Raw genomic sequence first — 25,878 nt, 5'->3', positions numbered from 1 at the left:
CCACTAACCAATGATATTACAGGTGGGTATGGCTGAATGTGCAGCCCTGCGACAGATGCTGCCCCACCCCAATATGCAAGCTGCAAATAGGGGCTTCTCATATCAGTGTGGATGGGGGGAAAACAGAGACATCTAAAAATTAAGGTGTGGCTGCGGACATCTGATTGGGGCTTTTTCCTCAATATTAAGTAGCCTGCAGAAAGTTCAGTCTTGCATCCTTCTCTTGTAAGTTCAGACTTTGCAAGTTTGATATGGAAAACAAACTCCGGATTACAAGTCGGATGAATCTTCAAAGAGAACAGTGTACTTTAACCTCATTCACATCACCCTGGCTACGTTGTTTCACGATGTTAAAGAGCCCATATTATGGCTTTTTGAAAATGCCCTTCCATGTAGTGTGTCACACAGCTCTAAGTGAAGTGAAATATCCAGCTAAGGCTTAAATCTGTAAGTGTACAGTGTTTAAAACTATTGATTCATCTATAAAAGAGTCGACTCATAGTGCTTCAAACGAGTCGTCTTGATAACGAGTTATTAGGTGTTTCGCGATGACGCAGCTACGAAACACAAGTAGTTGCACGCGCAAGCCCGGGAGATTTGAAACCTGCGGCCCCGCCCACTAACAGAAAAAAGTCACACACACACACACACACAGAGACACACACAGACACCGGTAGAATGAAGTCACGCTGTGCAGATGGAGATTATTGACAGTTCACCCAAAGATGAAACCTTAGCATATAGCCTAGCCTTGAGCAGATCGAGAGCCTCTGGAAACTACCTGCTTACAAAGAAGACTTCATCAGTTTGTTAAAGGAAGGATCAGTATAGACTGTCAGAACAAGGATCAGTGGATCATGAATCAGTTTCTTCCCCCATTTCACCAGTGTAAGTACGTGCGAATAAAATTGTTGCCTCGTTTACTCTAGCTTGCAAATTATGCATTTAGTTGTGTTTTGTTACTTGTAACCGCGTGTGCTGTATCAGGTTAACTCTTTATATTCTCATATCGCGTGTAAAGCTACGTTGAAAACGCGACGCGTGCCGCTTTGTTTATGGATAGTCAGCTATGTGTGTGTGTGTAATGTGTGTGTGTGTGGCTCCTCTGAGGACGGTCGTTTGTGTGAGTGTCTCCTCTTAGGAGGTTGATGTGTGTGTGTGTGTGTCTCTGAATAGGGTAAAGCTCTAGGCAAAGGGTGATCAAAGGGACCCGTTTGTAAAGTGAGGACTTTAGGGGGTGTCGCGGTTGAAATCTTAGGGTTGTAATCGCGGATGTAACTGAGGACGCGGAGGGGGAGGGAGGTGTCGCCGCCGCGCCGTCTCTATTCTGGACGCGCCGGCCCTGTGTGTGCGTGTGTGTAAAAAGAGCAAGTAGACTGCTAGGACATATCCTCGCCAGTTCTTGGACTTTTTGCTTGATAAAATAGTTAGTCGTCAGTATTTTCTAGTCCATCGTCTGTATTTACATTCACCCACTGGCAGCCAAAATCCACTATGAAGCGTGTGTACACTGTGACTACTTTTATATTGTTGATAATCTGCTGGGCATTTCACTCTGTCTCGCCCTGAAGCCTGTCAGTGTCGTCGACCAATCGCAGCAGCCTGTCATTGGTCCAATCAGCGCAGATTAGCTTCGCGCTGAGGACGGGTTTGGGTACAAATGAATCGCTGAACGATTCATATGGGAGTCGCTGGGATAATTAGGTAAAAATAAAGGCAGATTATAAGACCATCAAAGTGTTGTTTGACCTTGCATGCATATTAGACTGTTGTTGGAGACCCTTACAACCTAAATATGACCCTATTTCATCTATAATATGGGCTCTTTAACAATAAATTGAAAACATGTTATAAGGAATTGTCAATTTTCATTTTGATATTAACAACTTAACAGACATCAAAAATGTTGAGGCGTTGTGTAGCTACATAGCTACATATACATGACTATCATCTTCACTGTATGCATATTTATAACAAAATGGAGCCTATAACATAACTGCCTCCTTTCATTTTCAGTGAAAACTACGAAGCATACCCAGTCTCTTTTGCTGAATATCAGTTTTAATAATCAATAATAGCTATTATAAAAGTATAACGCACAATAAGTTTATACATTATAGGAAATAAAGGTAAGCAATCAGTCAAATGTGCAGAATTAGTGTACGCAGTTACATAAATTAATAGATTCACTTATCTTTGCCCTCAGCTAAAACACGTTATCTGAGAACAAGCAATATATTCAAAAGACCAATGCCTGGCAATATGTCGTTAGATTAAGACAAAATGAATTAAATATACAAATATAGTGAGATTAGATCCAGCGGTAGATTCTTGATGAACCCTCCGACGTGCACAGCTCTCACCTGGGGTTCTGTGCTCAAAGCACCCGCTGACTGCCTGGAGCTCAGACGCATACATACGCTGCAGTGCATGCCAGAGTGTGCATGTGGTCACGTGATGTGCATTTTCAGCAGTGTAGGGTGGACGGAGATCTGTTCAGGAACTCTAGGTGAAACACCAGTGTGGACACGGATCATTTCATTATAAAACACTGTTTTAAAGCTAAAACATATTAGTGTAAACGGAACCTTAATGTGCACACCGAACCCCACGCCTAACCCTACCCTCACAGAGATGTCAATAGCTCCACTCAGTGCATTGTGTCTGACATTCCAGCCTGATCTCACGAGAAAACGTAAGTATTTTACGTTTTGACAGTTTAGTGGCTAATTCGTACAAATTCGTACGATTTTAAAAAGGAGGCGTGGCACCTAACCCTACCCCTAAACCCAACTGTCATTGGCGGATGAGCAAATCGTACTAAATTGTACGAATTAGATCGTACGAATTAGCCACTAAATCAAAAAGTTACGAATTGCCGTGAGATGTTGGACATTCAGCTTGTAAATCCAAGTCTGCATCCAGATACTATTGGTTGTCTTTGGCTTGCTTGTTTTGTTTTTTTCAGTAGACAACAATAATAAAAACATTACTTTTCAACAATAGGCAAATATTATAAGGAAAATAATAGTCGAAATGAAATATTCTGTTTAAATGAAGTCTTTAAAGTATTTTCATTTGGTTTATTGTACTAGAGGATAAAAGAAAAGAAAACTTCAACAGAATAGACTTAGACGTGGACATTTCTTAAATATTAATTAAAAACATTACAACACCCTGAACCTCACAGTATAACTGTCACATATGGGTTGTCATCACCCAGTTTTTTCAGGGGTGCAAATCTCTTGAATTGTAAAAAAAAAGGCAGTTTGTCCTGTGACATAACAACTGCCCTAGAGCCTTTAAGATTAACTCCCTAAACCAACCATCATAGAAAAGAAGATCATTCATTGTGTGTGTGTGTGTGTAATGGAGAGAATCCATGCATGTTTCTTTGTTTTCTTATAGTTCTGCATGAGAAAATATTCAATGCTGAGAAAGCATGTTTCCATACACAGAGAACACACACATGGATGTACACAAACACACACTGAGGCCTGAGGGCATGAACAAACCTCTGGAGAGCCCCATACTTGAGAAATATAACAAGGCTATTGTCACCCTGTGTGGAGGTCACACTTAAACAAGCAGAGGCAAGCCGGCAAAAGCCACACACTTCTTCTATCTCTGCAGATTAAAAGGACAAAGAAATAAATCATATCATCTGCCCTGCATCTGTGCAGGAAAACAGAGGAAGTGAGTTTAGGAATCCTTTTAAGAGTTTTGGAATCATTCGAAAGCGATTTGGCCCTTATCTCACACCTTTTTATTCCCTGATCAGTCTTTAAAAATTTTTTTTTCTAGATTTGTTCTATACATTGGTCATTATAGTCTAGACCCAGTGAGAATTCCCATTTCCCCATTTTTTTTATTTATTTCAAAAGCACTAATTGTGTTTAAGGAATCAAAAGTGTGGATTTTCTACTACAATAAATGCATGTTTTTTAAGCTTTACAATTTTTTTATGTCTTTTCGACAATAGCTATGTTTCCATCCACCTACTTTTATGCGTATTTTAGATATGCGCATCATTTTTTTTTTTTTGATAGAAACGCCAAGATGTGCATACATTTTGAAAATGCGCATAAAGTGGGCGCAATAGCCTAGTGGTTAGCGCGTCGACATATGGTGCAGTAGCACGTCAGGGCGTCACGAGTTCGAATCCCGGCTCGAGGACATTTCCCTACCCTACCCCCCTCTCTCTCTCCAACTTCGCTTCCTGTCCTAAATACTGTCCTATCTAATAAAGGCAAAATAGCCAAAAAATAAATCTTTAAAAAAAAAGAAAATGCGCATAAAAATGTATGCGCATAACTGAGTAGGATAAACTTTTTATTCGATAACAAAAGATGCGAAACACTTTTACCGAACAAATTCCAGTATGCGCATTAAAAAAGGTCATGTGATTTTGTTTTAAGAGATCATGTGATGATAATAATGTGTATGAATGGAGAAATCAGCAGGCTGAGCACATTGTAAAACATCTAAAATGTTGTTTTGGTCATTCTAAAACACTTTAACCGTTTCAGTATTAGTGTTATTATATTATTAATTACCTCCAGAATCAGGAACGTCTGTGCTCCGCCCCTCTCACGCCTTCAAACATAACTGCGCATTCACTGCGTGTCAGGATTGCGTGTCATTTATTAAATGAAGAAAAGATTCACGCAGCTTCTCCTACCGCAGCAAATTCCGTTTTTATTGTTGATATTTGGTGCTAGATAATCAGGATGTGACTCCTGATTTGTTCTCTTTGACTCGTTGAATGGAAACGCTGCTTTATTCCCACATCTTTTATGCGATAATCCAATTTTTTGCTCATAAAGTTAATTCCCATTTTTGGATGGAAACATACAGTAGCTAAAGAGACGTAAATGAGATGTCAAGCAGAAATGAAGTCAAATAGATTAGTAATAAGAAAAGTTGTTAATGCTGTTTATGGTGATGTTTAATGATCCTTAGCTGAGATTGTGAGAGATTCAATGTGTTTTATTTCTACCAGAAAGACTCAGGAGGCGGATAAATGTTTTAACATTTATTGGGAAAGTGACGTTTGTGTATAGTCCTTTAACATAAGCCCTGTTGATGACGCAGGACTCGTGAAAAGCTCCCGTGTTGATGATTCAGGTCTTGTGAAGAGCTGGCAAATACTGCCTGAAGACGAAGGCATGGCGGAGCCAACCCCCAGGGACAATGGGGCCGAACCTGGCGGTGGTGGGGTAGATGGAGGGAACTTCGGCTACGTCACCTATAAACAGTGAAAAAAAATTGTTCAGACTGCTTATTTTATAGCTCGCTTGATTATTATTGGCTCAATTGATAAATATGAAAAATGACGAAGAATTAGAGTCTTCCTGGTAGAACCTTCGCTGAAGCTTTCATTTCTGTTGATTTCATCTACGCTTGTGACTGAAGTCTTATAAAATAGTCTGCACTCTCATGGGATGTCATTTTAACATTCTTAACAACTTTGTGGAACTTTGCTTAATGGGATGATAATTCAACTAGGGCTGTTTAGTTTGACCTGGTGTAAAAACTTAAGTGGTTTAATGAATAAAACCTTAAGATTTAAGTCATGAACCAGTTAAAAACTTTTAACGCTTATTTCTAGTGCAGGTCTAGCTTACTGTACAGTAATCTCTCCATCAGTCATGTCACAGACAAAAAAGTATTATTCACTGTACTTTATGGAATTTCTCTTTATGAGACTTTGTCTGGACTGAGGTCAGTGGTAACACACACACACACACACACATGCGGGTATACTTGATTGGTTTATCGAATGCTGAGGTTAGCATATTTGATCATCCTTAAAGTGCATGGGTTCACTCAGCCCTATATATATGCAAATCCATCTCATTCTTCTGCTGCAGCTGTAAGCAACAATCTATGAGAGCTATTGATTAAGAGGGTGCTGCCTATTCAGAGTCACATGTGTTTGCTCATGTGCATGTTTGTTTTCACAAGTAGTAAAACACAATTAATACATATAAATTCCAGATCATTGTACCAGAAGAAAAGATAACTCCAAAAAAAGAAGAAATGATGATTAATTTCTGCATTCTAGCCTGAAATCATTTGAATTGAGAAATCTCGATAGCCACTATTTAATCCTGTCAAACATTATCAAAACTTTTACAAAGTCATGTTGTTCACTAGATTTTCTGCTGCATTCCAGACACCAATATTTTAAGGAATAATAAAAACGAATCACTGTCTGACAATCTAAAGTTATGCTTAATAATATAACTTTATACAACAATATGATCATTATGGTCAAAACTGTCACTTGTATTATTATGTATTTGTTTCATTTGTTGTTCACTTTCAGCATCTGATAGACTTTGATAGAGTTAGAACCAAATAGTTTCCTTTACTAGCGAAATGCAGGGAAACCCATTCCATTAAACGAATCAGTTTTTACAGGTGAAACTACAGCACTAGTTGAATTAACATTGAACTGAAAATCATGTTATAGTTTATTAATCATTTACTTAGGCATTCTGAATGATCGTAATAAAACCACCAAATAACTGCTTTGTAAATAACGCAATACTTAATTTAGTAATGAAAAATTCATCATTAACAAATATATGAAAACACAGTTAAGCACACCATACATGTGCTTTTAAGTCAAGAATGCAGCATTTGTAGCTGTATTTATAAACTGCTTACTAATGTCTATTAATGTAGAGTTGATGCTTAACAAACAGGCAATTAACTATTTGCTAATGCTTAATAAATGATTCATGGTGTGTAATTATAAAATGTTTATATATTTTTTTTCTCAGAAGTTGTAGGGTTCAGCTAAGGTTATTATAATCACCATCTTCAGGTATTTCTCTAAACTACCTCAGGTCAGATTTTTTATTTTTTTTACCACAGAATGAGGCAGACAGTTGTCAGACTAGTATATTTTTAGATTTTGTTTACTAAAATAACCTTAGTTCAGACTGTAAAGTCTGCTAGCCTGAAATGGAAAGGGAAAGAATGGAATGAGGTATCTGTACCTGTGTTAATTAATAGCAGAAGCAATTAACGCAGTTTGAAAAGTTCCCAAGAGACAACTATGCTGAGAAAGAGAAAAAGTGAATACCACTAGAAACCGTGATCTTTATATTAAAGATCCTTCTTTGAAATACAGTAAATACTATAATAAATGTGCAAATTAATATTAATTAACAAATGGCTGGATTTTTTTTACAGATGACAGTGTTTAACTTGCAGCATCTGAGAGCTTCTGCTTGTGTTTGTTTTCACAGGAGAGGAGACATGAAGGTGCATGGTGAAGTGAAAAGTGTGGAGGTCTATATGCTGTACAGTGGAGCTTGTGTGAGGGAGGAGACATTTCATGAGGTTATATATTTGCTGATTCATCACATTTCTCTCTGCTTGTTGTTTTTGATTTCTTTTCCCCCTCAGAATTATGAACTGTGTGAACTGCTTTGAGCGTTACAGAAAAAGGTCAGTTCATAAAGATGGATGTATGAAGAGCAAAACTGATAAATAAAGAGCAAAAAGAAAATATTTGTGCATTATTTGAAAGAATGCACATACATTTTGAGCCATGCAGAAGCATAAAATGGAATTGCAGAAATAAATAGTTAAATTATATAGACATATACTGTAAAGGCACCATCCAAATGGCTACATCCAAATAAATCCATAATTTTCCATAATCACCATTTTCTCACAAGTTCTCATTACACATAAGAATACAATAAATTCAAGAATATTATTTTTCTTAGTCTTTAATAAAGAATTGTTTTCCAGTATTTGTGAATTGAAAAGTTTACGTTAATGTTAAAGTTTCTTCATGGACCTTTAAAAACAAAGAGTAAAGGTCAATGAATTGTTCCATCCCAGGCTCATTCTGAAAATATACCCCTATGTACATTTCTGGAGAGAGCAAAATATGTCCCAGAAGCTAGGTTTTTTTTTAGTTTTTGTTTGTTGAGGCCCCTGTGTAAGTTTTTTCAGATCTCAAATTTCTCTCGTGAGTGCCATTTGCGCCTGCTGTTCTCTCGTAAACACTCCAGAGGCCGCTGCATGTTTAGTGACTGACTGACTAACCAACCGATCCTCCCACCCTCCCGCTTCCCTAAACTGGCCCGTAGCATTTGTTTTAACGATGAAATGCAGCTATACGCAGCTCTGGCCACACAATTCGCGATATCCAGAAAAGTATAGAGCTACATTTTCAGAATGAGCCTATGTTGAATTGCTCATTCGGCAGATTTAATCACAAATGCTAGTCTAAATGCTAATCTAAAATCTAGTAGTGAAAATCTTTATTAATTTATTAATTCAACAAACATTTTGCCAAAACCTCTGGTAAAATATGCTTTATTAAACAAACTTCAAACTGCCATCTTCCATCAGTTGTGTTTCCGTCATTTTAATCAATAATATTAAAATAAATGACTAAAATTAATTAATGTTTGTTTTCTTGCTTTTTATTTTAAAACATTTTTATTGTGAACATTTTATATTATTTATTTAGTTGTGACTCATTTAACCAGTGCATCTCTCCAGTAACCAGTATATGTCACACAACCACACACATACAAACCGTATACTGTATTCTATCCCCCTAACCCAACGCTCACAGAAGCAATTTGTATTTTTACATTTTCTGCAAACATTATGGTATTGGCAATGCAGTGGCGCAGTAGGTAGTGCTGTCGCCTCACAGCAAGAAGGTCACTGGTTCGAGCCTCAGCTGGATCAGTTGGCGTTTCTGTGTGGAGTTTGCATGTTCTCCCTGCGTTCGCGTGGGTTTCCTCCGGTTTCCCCCACAGTCCAAAGCCATGCGGTACAGGTGAATTGGGTAGGCTAAATTGTCCGTAGTGTATGCGTGTACTATAAGTGTGTACTGTATGTGTTTCCCAGTGATGGGTTGCAGCTGGAAAGGCATCCGCTGCATAAAACAAATGCTGGATAAGTTGGCGGTTCATTCCGCTGTGGCGACCCCAGATTAATAAAGGTACTAAGCCGAAAAGAAAATGAATGAATGAACATTTTCAAATTATTTCATTCTGTGTGATTTATGAGCTGTTTTCCTCATGGGAACCAAACAGCACAAGTCCCCACAAGGTCAAAATTTTGTAATACTATTGTGGGAATATTTGGTCCCTACAACATATAAGCAATACAAGGTATACTGTATAAGCCAGAGATGCCCAAACTAGGCCCCGTGGGCCAAAGTAGGCCCAAGGTAACCTTTGATTTGGCCCATCGTCCCATCTGAGAAGAGAGGAAGAATGATGGGGATGGTTAAAGATGGTCATTTCACAAATCTAATGTGACCTTTTTGTTTGTTTGTTTGTTTGTTTTATTGTTAAAAGTTAACCGAAATTAAAGTTAATTTTAGTTTTAAAAAAAAGTTTTAAATAGTTAAAAAAGTAATAAATAAATTAAATGGTGTAAATGAATGAGATTTATACATATTGTCACCAACAGACTTTGGTGAGCAAATCAAGGCAAAGGCAGATTCTGAATTATTCTGAAACTATGCACGACCTTCACAGAAAAGTTCCTGAATTTTAGATTTAAAGCAGTAGGGGCCAAGTCACAAAGGAATGGGGGGGGGCTTGAGGGACATGAAGGTAATAACATGACCATACACACATATATGCACACACGTTTTGTAAAAAGCCTATATTTCTGTTGATGATTTGTAGTGTTTTTTTCCTCTTGAAAAACATTAATATGTAGTTGCTGTAGAGTCAGTGGCATTATAAAGCCTGGAGTTTGTGAGCGCAGTGAGTGGGATCGATGTAGATATTCAGCGCTGGCCTCACTGCACTTGCAGTCCAGTTAATGTCTCTGTTCCACCACCCTGCGTTCGGCTGATAACACTTACCACACTCCGCTTGTTTCAATACAAAACAACTTTAATTAAATCAGGCCACGGCCAAGGTTAGGTTCTCTCACATTCCTCAAAGATCCCACAGTGTGAAACACAATCCCTAATGGAGTCTACAGCAATATAACTCTGGAAGGAAATGCAGTGGAAGATACTATCAAACAACTTAATGCAAAATCAGCATCAAAACATATACAGTTGCAATCAGAATTATTAAACCCCCTGAATTATTAGCCCCCTTGTTTATTTCTTCCCCAATTTCTGTTTAACGGGACTTTTTCAACACATTTCTAAACATAATAGTTTTAATAACTCATTTCTAATAACTGATTTATTTTATCTTTGTCATGATGACAGTAAATATTTTTGACTAGATATTTTTTAAGACACTTCTATACAGCTTAAAGTGACACTTAAAGGCTTAACTAGGTTAATTAGGTTAACTAGGCAGGTTAGGGTAATTAGGCAAGTTATTGTTTAACGACAGTTTGTTCTGTATAGACTGTTGAAAAAACATATAGCTCAAAGGGGCTAATAATAATAATTTGACCTTAAAATGGTTTTTAAAAAATTTAAAACTGCTTTTATTCTAGCCGAAGTAAAACAAGTAAGACTTTCTCTAGAAGAAAAAATATTTTCAGACATACTGTGAAAATTTCCTTGCTCTGTTAAACATCACTTAGGGTGGGGGGTGGGGGTATATATAAAGACGGGCTAATAATTCTGATTGCAACTGTACATAATTTTTTTTTCTGGCTAAAATATATTTTAAATATATGCTGAATATAATTTATAAGTCTGAAGCTCAATAAAATTGAACATATATTTAATTTCAGCCTTTATATCTCATAATATATGTCAAAAGGTAATGATAGACCCTAAGTATTCATTATTTATGAATAGGAGAAGCATTTGTATGCATGTTACTTGGTTTAGAAATTTTAGACATCAAATGAAGATTTTTTTTTCAACTTTACGTGTTAATGTACTTTTATACAATAACAAGTTTGACTAAAATATATTTAGGTGTATTTAAATAAATATTTTACATATATGCTCAAAATATACCAAAATAAACTAAATGTATCGAATATTTACCAAATATATCTGTTGGCAGTTTTTTTTGTATATTTTATTTATAATACACAAAAATACAAATATATATATATATATATATATATATATATATATATATATATATATATATATATATATACCCCTCACAAATCTCTCATTTAAATTAATATTTTCTATTGGATGATTTACAATATTATATTTGTGTATCTACATTACTTTAGTCAGTACTGAAGTAAAATCTGGAGCAATCTAACAAAATAACTTACAGTAACAGTCCCAAAATTAGCTGCCTAAATGTATATGTTAGGGAAAATATTAAATAAAACATTTTAAAAGAGCAAGCTTCAAGAGAAACAAAACACTTTAAAATTGTGTTGACATTTTGTAGGTTGTGATTTTTTCCCAATATTTTTTATGGATTTAATTGTATTATCTCTCCATTTCTAATGATGTTCTGTGACTAAAATATTATTGTAATAAATAAATCTGTTTAGTAAATTTGTTTTGTTCAAATGCACCAAAATATTTGACCTATATTCACTGAGAAATGAATAAATATATTAATTTTCAAAATGGGGTGTACTCAATTATGTTGAGCACTGTATATATTAAGTGTCAAGGAAAGCAGGTGACGCTATTCAGTGGTGTGTTTATGTGTCATGAAGTGCGTGAATGAATGAATTGCTTTGTTTATTCTCGGTTAAAGATCTGACAGACAGACAGTGCAGTCTGACATGAGCGTCGATAGTCAGTGTAACTCGAGGCCAGAGAGATCATCCCACAGCAGATCTCCAGTGCTATTATCACAGCCTGACAGCATCAGACTAAATATTGTCACAATGTTGTGGGTTCATCCAATAAATCTACACTGACTGAGCCTTGGGGATCAGACCTCTCTAACACACACACACAGACCCTTTTGACTCACACCCGAAAAGACATGTGTGCTGCACAACAATTCACACGTTTTTTGTTTTTTTAAACAATCATAGACCTACACAAAGAATAATCTGAACATCCAAATATGTTAATTGTTACTTAATTATTTCGCACCGCAGCATTTTTAATACATTACAGCAAGGAGTGAAAAAAATCTTTTTGCTGGTCCAGTCAACAGCATGACACAGTTTTGTTTTAATGTGTGTACACATTGCACTTTATATGCTGATGTACTATAAATTCTGTACAGAATCACAAGATCTGCAGGATTATTCTGGCTATAAACGTTGTATGAAAGGGCTTTTACTTTTCTCCCTTTATCCTGTACTGACACTTAACTGGAAATTTTCCAAGATGAATGAATAGTAAACCATACAGTTTAGGTATAAAGAAGCCAAGGAAATACTGTAATATCAAATAAAATAATAAGTGACACATTTCAATTGACAAATTAATGAATAGAAGCATATAATTACAGCACAATTACTTTGTATGGTATTATAAAATTCATTCATTTTCTTTTCGGCTTAGTCCCTTTATTAATCTGGGGTCTTATCCAGCATGTGTTTTACACAGCAGAGGCCCTTCCAGCTGCAACCCATCACTGGGAGACACCCATATACACTCAATCACACACATATACTACGGCCAATTTAGCTTACCCAATTCAACTACAGCACATGTCTTTGGACTTGTGGGGGAAACCGGAGCATCTGGAGGAAACTCACGCAAACACGGGGAGAACATGCAAACTCCACACAGAAATGCCAACTGACCCAGCCGAGGCTCAAACCAGCAACCTTCTTGCTGTGAGGCGACTCACCCAAAAGCAAGTCAGGTGTGATGAATAGTATTAAAATATATTAAAAAGAAACCCCTCTGCTCTCCCCCCACTAAGAATCATGGACAACATTGTGGCAAAAGGTGGAGTCACCGCCATCTGTCAGGACCTGAAGTGGGACTCACATTGACTCCAGTGTCAAAAAAGCTCAACAAAAGCTGTACTTTCTTCGTCAGCTGAGGAATTTCAACATTCCAAAAGATCTGCTGAAACAGTTCTACACTTCCATCATTGAATCAGTCCTCTACACTTCAATAACTGTCTGGTTTAGCTCAGCTACCTAATCTGACCTCAAAAGACTGAGCTAATCACTGGTACATCCCTCCCTACCATCCAAGAACTGTACTTATCCAGAGCGAGCAGAAGGGATGCCAAAATCACTCTGGACCCCTCACACCCAGCACACTTCCTCTTTGAACTTTTACTTTCTGCTCGACGCTACAGACCATTGTGCACCAGAATAGCCCGACACAGAAACAGTTTCTTCCCTCAGGCAATCCATCTCATGAACACTTGATGATAATAATTGTGAAACAAACATCACTACTTGCTATACACTTTTATACACATATGCACTTATTTAACAACACACTTTACATGTTAATTTGCACATAACAGCTGCAGATATAACATTGTATATAGTAAAATAGTTCTACATACACTTGTCAATTTGTATATTTGCATTCACTACTTACTTCTATCTTTAAAATATATTTATTATCTGTTTTTTGTCCTATCTCTGTCTTCTGTTGCACCGTGGAAGCTGTCACGAAAACAAACTCCTCATGTGTAAACATACCTGGCAATAAAACTCGTTCTGATTCTGATTCTAAACTATAGTTATATAAATTTAAGTAATTAGAGATTTCTACACACAGAGAAATTGTTAAGTAAATTCTCATTAAGTGGACCCAATGCCAAAAATTATCTTTATAATGTTTTGTTTTTTGATAGGGGAACCATACACTCTCAGAAATAAAGGCACAAAATCAGTCGCTGCGGTGGTACCTTTTGAAATGGTACACGTTTGTACCGTAGAGGTGGACATTAGTAACTTTAGGGCACATTTGTGTACCTTTAAGATTCACTTTTGTACCTTTAAGTTATGTGAGGTACACATTTGTACTTTTTAGGTGTTAATCAGTTGTGTAAAGTAACTAATTACAAATACTCAAACTACTGTAATTGAGTAGTTTTTCTCAGAAATTGTAATTGTGGTTTTAAAAATGTGCACTTTTACTCTCACTTGAGTACATTTTCAGTGCTGTATCTGTACTTTTACTCCATTACTTTCCTTCAACCTGCAGTCAGTACTATTTTTCCTGTCTATGTGGATTAGAAAAATCAGTCCTGTGATTCGTCCAATCAAATTGCACAAAAGGTAATTCGCATCATAATGAACTACCTCAAGACATGTGCGCTTTATAATTGCAGAAAACTGTTTTGAAGCATTAAAAGTTTCCAAGAAGATGTTCAAAATCTTTACACGCAATGACCCAGAGACTGTTTAGATGCATGTCAGTGATGAGATGATGGTTGTTTACTGAATGATGGCCTTAAACACCCAGCAGTCATCCCTAACATCATGGGGACCCTGCATTTTGTTTGGAAATAAAAATCAGGTTGACGTCAGAACTCAACGTCAGCCCAATGTCTATGTTCAACCTAAAACCAACCAAATATCAATGTTTAATGATGTTACAGCTTGATGTTGTGTGGATGTTTGGATGGGAAATGTCAGCATTTGATGTCACTATATTGTTGGTTTAAGATGTTGGCTCGACGTTGGATTTTGGTCACTTTCTAACACACCCTAAAATCAACCAAATGTCAACATCATTTGACGTCATTAATGGACATCAAAAAAACGTTGTCCTTAGACAATCCCAACCTAAATCTAAGCTAATATTAACGTCATGTGCCAGCTGGGCAATACTTAAATGCACTACAGAATGTTACATTTGCACACACACACATGCTCAGATTACATGTAAATGCATCAGCTTTTTACAGCGTAATCCTCAGTACTCTTGAGTACTTTTGAGAGGGTTACTTTTTACTCATACTTTGAGTAATATTTACAACCAACACAATCTCACGGCAATTCGTAACTTTTTGATTTAGTGGCTAATTCGTATGAATTCGTACCATCTAATTCGTACAATTTAGTACGATTTGCTCATCCTCCCAATGACAGTTAGGTTTAGGGGTGGGGTTAAGTGCCATTCCTCCTTTTTAAAATCGTACAATTTCATATGACTGAACTCGTACGAATTAGCCACTAAACTGACAAAACGTAAAATACTTACATTTTCTCGTGAGATCAGGCTGTTACAATAGATGCTTTTACTCGCACTACGTTTTTAAACAAGTAATTTGAGTATGATTATTCAGTACTTTTTCCACCACTGTTAATAATATAGACCTTTAAGGACCTGTTAGGAACAAAAATGTACCTTTTGAAAAGGTACCACCCCAGTGACAGATTTTGTACCTTTATTTCTGAGAGTGTAGCTGCACAAATATACAAATAATGTGTTTTTTGTCATTTAATTATTTGTTTTTTGTTGAAATTTGTATATTGAATTGTAACCATTCAACAGGAATGTGAAATTTGAGAGAATTTTATTTTATCCATTTAAATTCAATAAGATCACAACATATTTAAAAAAAAAATGTTTGATTTTTTTTTTTTTTTTTAATCTTATGAACACTCAGTTGATTCTGTCTCCTTGTTGGCCCCGTGAATGTTTATTCTGTGGTTAGTTCCACCTCATGCTCCTTTTCACAGATTAACGATGAAATCAATCTGTGCGATAACCATTTGGACAGATGTCACACTAATGGTGCAAATAAGAGCGGGATGGAGATGATAGTGAGGACATGACCATTGGTGACCACACTGACACTGGCAGTGATAAAGACATCAAGGACAATGTCTATGGGAATTTACCTCCAATCAATATGTCTAAAGACACAGATTTCAGAACTATTTCCTCCATAATAGTGCAATCACTCGTTTAAATTTGATAGGGGACGATAAAGGACAAAAGAAATGTAAATCTATTAAGTCCAAAGACAAAAAAAATATACAAAGGTTGAGTAGAGGGGAGGATGAATAAAGGAGAGATAACTGAACGCTAGATAAAAAATAAAGACTTTAGGGTTAACTAAGGTTGTATGTACAGCCACTGAATCTGCAATAGATCTATAGGTCAAATCAGCTGTACTAACTCTCGGCTTTGCTCATCAGATGTGCCATATTCTACTTTGTCATGCATCACATGTCAGAGGAATAATTCAATCCATCTCCATGCTTCCATTTTCTCTCCTCCATTCCCTCTCTCACCGCCATCCTCCATCCTGCACTGATTAATGTTAATTTCATCATAAGTCTTTTTCAGCTCAATAAACTCTCCCTCCCTCCCTAAATCAAATTGTTACTGATCATACTTGACTGCTGAGCTACTGTCCTGCCCTCTTTGCCATGTCATACACACTGTCTGTCATACCGCGTATCTCTCCTGTTTCATTAGAAATCATCATAATCATTATGTTTCATTGAAAAACAAATTAGTAAATACCAGACTAACAAAATATATTCTGAATTTTGCACCATGTAAACAAATGCCAAGATATATAAAACATAATGTTCAGTAAACAATTAATGGACTCATTAATATATGAAATCACCAACGTAACAAAATATGCTCTGAATGTTTTGCTAGTGCTCGCATGAAGTCATGAAAACATTTTTCTAAATGTTTAATGTACAATTTAGCCTATAAAATATGCAAATGTCATACCACCTAAATGTATTTCAAGTCAATTGCTGAGTCCCAGTTCGCATGCAATTCATCCTAAATTGTATTTGAAAATAGAATTAGTATGTCTATTTACTGTTTCCTGTAAAAAAATAAATAAATTGAAGTGTAGAACCGTTCATACTCTAACCACTGATATTGCCCACAGTACATTGCACGTTGGCCGTGAATTCGATTACAACTACAAACTCGGGTGAAAAGTGTAAACAAACTACAAACATGATGGACGAGCGAGACCAACCATCAAGTAGAGAAACTTCGGTAAAGATGTTTGTTTGACTGTTAATTAAAATTTAGCCAACTAGAACATATTTGAATCGTGTTTTCTGAGTTATATTTCATCTGCAGAAACAATACTGAACTTATATAAAGACTTGTTGGACGTTAACATCTGAATGCAGAATTATCCAAAGACCTGAGGAGATTGGCTGCATGATAGACTCCTGAATGGGAGATTAACCTGCTGCTGCTTCTTAAATAAGGTAAGAAATTAAATATGAAAGAAATGTGGATGATGTGTCGTGATGATTGACGGGGCTCATAACTAAGCAACATAATGATCTGTTAACGAGGAAGTATTATATCTTGCAAACTCTTCTATTACACACTCAAAAGTATATATTTTTCCTTCACTAAAAAAGTACATACTTTTAAGGCATAGTCTAAGTATGCAAATTGAGACACAGCTACTGTTTTACTATTTATAGTATTCCCAGCAGGCACACAACAACATAAGACTTTAAAATGAGGTTAGATTTAGATCCAAAATTCAATGTCTAGTCATTATTTTGACGTCCAATAACGACGTCAAATTATGTTGATAATTGGTTGATTTTACGCTGTGTTGGAACGTGATCAAAATCCAACGATAGTTGTCGGTGGTACCGTCCACACAATGTCAAGGTGTAACATGATTAGATGTTAATATTTGGTTGATATTTGGTTGATAACTGGATATTGATGTCGGCCTGACGTTGGGTTCTGAAGTCACCCCGATTTTCTTAAAAATGTTCAAAATCCAACATCCCCAAGACGTTGGGCTACAACGTCAATATGACGTCATGTTGACATCCTGTTCCTGCAGGGTTCAGTCGTGGCCTGTGCAGGCAAAAAAAAACTAAAAACAATGGGCCGTTATGGCAGCTACACTGAGATCTCCATATAAATGCAGCACAAAGTGGTGACTTTCCATCTATTTCAAGCTTTGAATCAGCTGGAGACAGTTTTATTTGCCGACCAGGGGCATTTCCCTAATAATAAAACATCACATAAATACAATAGTTATGCAGTTAAATACTGTTACACCCTGTATAAAATGTGTTGCTGCCTGATGTTTCTTTCTTTTTTTTTCTTAGTTGAGTCTTATAGGTAACTTATAGGTAACAGATATTAACTGACTTAAAACATCAAGCTAATATGTTGCCATACTGTATGTTGTCATGACATTTTCGCTAATTTTAAAAGCACATATTGTACACCACCTTTCCTTCTTTAATCCTTTCATTTAAAAAATAATGCTAATAAACAATATAAATAAAAATATGCTGGAAATATTCCTCAGGGATTTTGGTCTATAATGGCATGATAGTATCGCACAGTTTCTGCTGATTTGCCAGCTGTGCATCCATGATGTTAATCTTCCGTTTTACCACACCCCAAAGGTGCTCTATTGGATTGAGTTTTGGTGACTGTGGAGGCCATTTGAGTGTAGTGAATTCATTGTCATGTTCATGAAACCAGTTTAAGATGATTTGAGCCTTGTGACATGGTGCATTATCCCCCACACCATTACACCTCCGGCAGCAGTCTGAACAGCAGATATAAGGCAGGATAGATCTGTGCTTTAATGTTGTGTACACCAGATACTGAGTCTACCATCATAATGGTGCAACAGAAATAGACTCATCAAATCAGTAAATGAAGAGTTCAGATGCAAAAACCTCTAAATGCCATCTGAAATGTTCTTCTAATAAGCACATTTTTATCAGGTTCCTGTGAGTAGGTATAGTTATTTCACTTTTATGCCAAAGAATAACTTCTTTTCATGGTCTTCAAAATGAAATAAATTAACATCAACAAATGAGGCTGGGAATAATCCACTTTTTTTATGGAAATTTGAGATGGCACTTAGAACTCTTCAAGTTTTCTATCTCTTCATCTATTTTTAAATGTGAACACTTGAGTATACAGTATATAAGCACCAAGAGACAATGAATCATTACACCAATGAAGGCTCATAGCCGAAACATTTTGTTTTTCTATCTCCTGCTGTTTGCTTAATGAACTATTAAGTGCGAGTTATCTTATTTTTAATTTGATGAATCTGTTTTCCTTCTGTAGCTCAATTATGTTATGAGGTCAAGTGTACTGTAAACTTAGTTTCATGTTAGTGAAGTTTTTTTTCCCTCTCCGCTGTCGCCACTGGCTTGCATGGTTCAGGATCTGTAGAGCTGCTCATCGTTGGATTTGCTCTTCAGTGTTTGGACTCTCAGTAGTGATTATTAAACCACACTGAACTGAGCTCAACTGAACTGAACTTAAACACTACAAACTGAACTACACTGTTCCTATTTACTATGACCTTTTATGTGAAGCTGCTTTGACACAGTCTACATTGTATAAGCGCTATACAAATAAAGGTGAATTGAATTGAATGTTGCTAGCTGACAGGAGTAGAACTGGTGTGCTCATCCGTTGCTGTAGCTCATCTGCTTCAAGGTTGAATATGTTGTACATTCACTGATGTTCTTCTGAAGACATTGGTTGCAATTAGTGCTTCTATGATTTACCATTAGCCATTTATTCCACTTTGGGAATATGTTTTATACATTTAGTGAAGGTTAATTTGCTTATTGATGTTTTATTCTCAAAAAGGGAATCACTTCATATTATGAGATTTATTAAATATTAGATAACCTATATAATGTACAATCTACAATTAAAAAATATGAACCTAATGTAATGCCCTATCAATAGTTTTCACATTTTACTTTAATTGTGACATTTAGAATCAATCTATTTAACTTTATTTAATTATGAGTGGATATTTTTTGGCCTTAGCATTTTGAGTTTGGTGGCTTTTGTTCAATTCGATGGCGTTTTTGCACTAACCCTCTCAATTTCTGGTCCTGGTTTGTATACAAATTAACCAAATCGAATTAAATACTTTATCATAATTAAGTGCAGCGGCTAATTAATTAACTGTCAGGAATACTGATCAGTGAGCTTCTGATGGCAAGACTTTAAGGGCCATAGTAAGACACTGAGACACTATCAAAAGAGAGGACTTGTGAAGTGAAAATGTTATCTTAATGTTTTCTTTTAACATGCTGCTGTTGGCCAAGCTCTGGATATGCTGACGCTCTCCTTCTGTCTTTATTTCTCCTTCTCATACACACACACACATTCAAAGTGATGGGCTTGAGTACACAGCATTTATTGATTGACCTACGAGCACTAATGGAAATGATGCCGAGATTGAAAGGCAGTTCATTAGAATTGCTGTTTGATTAAAGAAAAGCTGATCAGTGGCCTGTGTGTGTGTGTGTGTGTGTTTAAAAAGAGAGCATGAAAAGTTTGGAAGCATATGAGTAGCATAATTCATTTAGAAATGTAATATGCAAAATGGCAATACAATATGTTAAATGGAAATGTATTTCTGTATTTCAATTTGCATTTTCCAAGACATATGTGCAATGTTTGGTGCAGAATGAAAATGAAAATTAAATCCCATCGTTTGCATTTCTCATTTCAAACATTAAAATTGTAAATTGGATCCACATTTTAATGGATCCACATTTTTATATGTTGCAAAATTAAATCGAAATTGCAATACACAAACTGAATTTGATGTGTGTAAAAAACAAGCAGAAACTGTAGCAAAATGATCATTAAAATGTTATTTGTCCTAAATGCGTTTACGCTCACGTCTAGGAAATCCATAATTTTCAGCATAACACTGTGAGATGTTTGTAGCAAAATTCATTTTGAAATGTAATACACATTACCATTATGCAATATGTTAATGGGCCCGTGTACGTTGCGTTCATTTGATTTTTGATTTTAAACTCAATTTTGAAAAAACGAGGAAACAGATATTTTTCTTTTTTTCATTTGCCCACAAAAAAATTCAATAACTGATTTTGGCTCAATTTTGTTTTTTTTTGGTTTAGGGTAGGAAAAAGGATAAATGACTTTAAAATTCATTATCCACATGTGGGCGGTTCAGAAAAGGCCATTTTCTTTGATTGGTCAACCAAATCTGAGCTCATGACACCGCCCTCATAATAGTCCCGTAGTCCTCTGCGAATCAGCACCTAGGCATTTAATTATTATTATTTTATTATATATATATATATATATATATATATATATATATATATATATATATATATATATATATATATATATATATATATATACACTTTAATTTGTTTTTATGATTAAATATTTTTATTTTCTTATTATTTTCATTTTTTCGTCCTAATAAAATGATTAATTACCTTCTAAAAGTATATGAAAAATGTTCACTTTTTGTTTTAAAATCCGTTTTACTTTGGGTGATGTCACTTCCTTTAGCTGCCGTCCCGCTGTCGTCAGAACGGATTTGGCCTTGAGTGAGACAGGTATGATGAGAGTGTGCTCCGTGATTAAAGGTTCAAATGTTTGTTATCAGTGGATGACGTTTTGATGATGGATTGAGTCAAATAGTGTCCTTGTTAAGCATTATTTTTCAGTATAAAGTGAGATTTGATGTTATGAGCTGTTATTGCCTTGGTTCAAGTTACCGCCCGCGCCAATTTTTTAATGGCGGATTATATATCCTCTCTATCGACTTTGCTACTTAAACATTAAACAAGTATTAAAAGGTGTATTGTGTTTTTGAAATTGTCGTGCAGTTAAAATTTTCAAAAGATATTGTCATATTATGTCTAGTTTGTGTCTTTGTAGTCATGTATTTTTGAGAACTGAGAGTGTGTGTGTGGTGATTAATACTGTCCTGTCTTTAATAAACTGCAGGTATGTGATTTTAACAAAAGAACCACTATTCGATCCAATTTCTATGTGATGATAGACTGAAATGTTCTTTATTTTCAATGTATGAGATTATATGTAGAAATATTTATAAAGGTTACATATTAATATATATTATTTAATTATGTATATTATTATTATGCTATGCAACTTTGTGTGTATGTAATGTCTATTGTGTGTTTAAAGAAAACAAAAGAAACACAGTGTTTGATGTAAAAAGAGTTTATTGTTAAATGAGAACGGATTTGGACTTGAATGAGACAGAACAGAGAACTGAGAGTGTGGTGATTAATACTGTCCTGTCCTGTCTCCTGTACACACACATGATACACTCCATTCATATACACACATATTATACTCCATACATATGATACATTCTATACACACAAGTCAGGGTCTAGGATAGAACCCGGGTCTCTGGCGTGAGAGGTGAGTCACTTTACCCCTGAGCTACTGGGAGTTGAACACATCGAAAGGCAACTTGCTTGCACACATAATACACTCCATACATGTACACCATACTTTTGCACACATGGTGCACTCTATACATATACACACAAGTCAGGGATAGAACCCGGGTCTCTGAAGTGAGAGGTGAGTGACGTTACCACTGAGCTACTGAGAGTTGATAAACACATTGAAAGGCAACTTGCTTGCACACATGATACACTATACAAATACGCTCCATACATATGCACACATGATACATTCCAGACATACAGTTGATGCTACACTCTATACATATGCACACATGATACATTATGTACAAATACACACACTCCATACATATGCACACGATACACTCTATACATATACAAACTATGTACACATAATACACTCCAGACGTATGATACATTATATACATGATACACTCTTTACATATACACACACAAGTCAGGGTCCAGGATAGAACCCGGGTCTCTGGCGTGAGAGGTGAGTGACGTTACCACTGGGAGATGATGAACACATCGAAAAGCAATTTGCTTGTAACCATGATACACTCTATACAAATACACACATGATAGGCTCCATACATTTCCACACATGACAGACTTCAGATATACAGTTAATGCTACACTCCACACATACACTGCATGCATCCTGCGCATTACACTTATACATAGGCATACATGATACATATACACACAAGTCAGGGTCTGGGATAGAAACCGGGTCTCTAGCATGAGAGATGAGTGACGTTACCGCTGAGCACACATATGATACATTCTATACATGATACACTCCATACATATATACACAAAGTCAGGGTCTGGGATAGAACCCGGGTCTCTGGCGTGAGAGGTGAATGACTACCACTGAGCTACTGGGAGTTGATGAACACATTGAAAGGCAATGTCCTTGCACACATGACACACTCTATACAAATACACACGCGATAGACTCCTGACACACAGTTGATGCTACAATATACATATGCACACGATACATTCTATACATATACACACTATATACACATGATACACTCCAGACAAAGGATACATTCTAATAATATACACACAAGTGTAGTTGATGAACACATCGAAAGGCAACTTCCTTGCTCACATGATACAAATACACACTCCATACATATGCACATATGATACACGCTTTACATATGTACACTATACACGATTCAGGGTCTGGGATAGAATCCGGGTCTCTGGCATGAGAGGTGAGTGACGTTACCACTGAGCTACTGGGAGTTGATGAACACATCGAAAGGCAACTTGCACACATGATACACTCTATATACATAAACTATATACATGTACACTCAATACATATGCACACATGATACACGCTTTACATACACGATACACTCTATACATAGGCATACATGATGCATTCCATACATATACACTCCAAACATATGATACATTCTGAACATATACACACACACGATACACTCTAGACATACAGTTGATGCTACACTCTATACATATGCACACATGATACATTCTATACAAATATACACACTCCATACATATGCACACGATACATATACACACCAGACAAATGAAACATTCTATACATAGGCATATATGATACATTCCATACATATACACACTCTAGACATACAGTTGATGCTACACTCTATACATACGCACACATGATACATTCTATACAAATACATACACACTCCATACATATGCACATGATATACATATACACATGAACCACTCCAGACATATGATACACTCCATACATATACACAATATATACATTTACACACAAGTCAGGGTCTGGGATACAGTGGTGTAGTCCTAAAAAAAAGTGGTGTACTATTACCCACCCAACCCGCCCATGCTGAATTATAATTTTACCTGAACATTTCAGCGAGACATCATTCAGTTGACTTCGAAAAACAAATTAAGATGAGAGTTAAAAAAACATTTGGTATACAGTTAAAGGGGATGCGAATACACGTAAATTAGGGAAGTCTAATCAGCAAAACAGGTGAGTATACTGAGGATATACGCAATTATCAATCCTCAGAAGTCGCAATACCCAAACAGCTAGTGGAAAAAAGTAGACATAATGAGTATACGTGCGTATAGCCCCGACTACACCACTGCTGGGATAGAACCCAGGTCTCTGGCATGAGAGGTGAATGAAGTTACCACTGAGCTATAGACACACAATACATATACACACAAGTCAGGTTCTGGGACATTCTATACAAATACACACACTCCATACATATGCACACGATACACAGGCATACATAATACATTCTATACATATACACACTATATACACATGATACACTCCAGACAAATGATACAATCTAAATATAGACACACTAGATATACAGTTGATGCTACACTCTATACATATGCTCACATAATACATTCTATACAAATACACACTCCATACATATGCACACGATACATTTTATACACATACACACTAAATACACATTAAACACTCCAGACATATGATAGACTCCATACATATACACGATACACACAAGTCAGGGTCTGGGATAGAACCCAGGTCTCTGGCGTGAGAGGTGAATGACGTTATCACTGAGGTATACACAGGCATACATGATACACTCCATACATATACAAATACACACACTCCATTCATATGCACACGATACACAGGCATACATGATACATTCTATACATATACACTTTAAACATATGATACATTCTAAACATATACACACTCTAGACATACAGTTGATGCTATACTCATACATATGCACACATGATACATTCTATACAAATACACACACTTCATACATATGCACACAGACAAATGATACATTCTATACATAGGCATATATGACACATTCCATACATATACACAAGATACACTCCAAACATATGATACATTCTAAACATATACACACATGATACACTCTAGACATACAGTTAATGCAACACTGTATACATATGCACATGATACATTTTATACATATACACACACTATAGACACATGAAACACTCCAGACATATACACGATACACACAAGTCAGAGTCTGGGATAGAACCCAGGTCTCTGGCGTGAGAGGTGAATGACATTACCACTGAGCTATATACATTTGTATACACACACATGATACACTCCATACATATACACAATATATACATATACACACACACAAGTCAGGGTCTGGGACATTCTATACAAATACACACTCTCCATACATATGCACACAATACACAGGCATACATGATACATTCTATACATATACACATGATACACTCCAGACAAATGATGCATTCTATACATATACACAAGATACACTCCAAACATATGATACATTCAAAACATATACACACATGATACACTCTAGACATACGGTTGATGCTACACTCTATACATATACACACATGATACATTCTATACAAATACACACACTCCATACATATGCACACGATACACAGGCATACATGATACATTTTATACATATACACACTATATACACATGATACATTCCATACATATGCACATGATACACTCCAAATATATGATACATTCTACTCCAGACATATGATACACTCCATACATATACACACAAGTCAGGGTCTGGGACATTCTATACAAATACACACACTCCATACATATGTACACGATACACAGGCATACATAATACATTCTATACATATACACACTTTATACACATGATACACTCCAGACAAATGATACATTCTATACATAGGCATATATGATACATTCCATACATATACACAAGATACACTCCAAACATATGATACATCCTAAACATATACACACATGCTACACTCTATACATATGCACAAATGATACATTGTATACAAATA

Source organism: Danio aesculapii, chromosome 6 (genome assembly GCF_903798145.1).
Source record: "Danio aesculapii chromosome 6, fDanAes4.1, whole genome shotgun sequence".
Classification (NCBI taxonomy): Eukaryota; Metazoa; Chordata; class Actinopteri; order Cypriniformes; family Danionidae; genus Danio; species Danio aesculapii.
Note: the sequence above shows the minus strand (reverse complement) of the source record.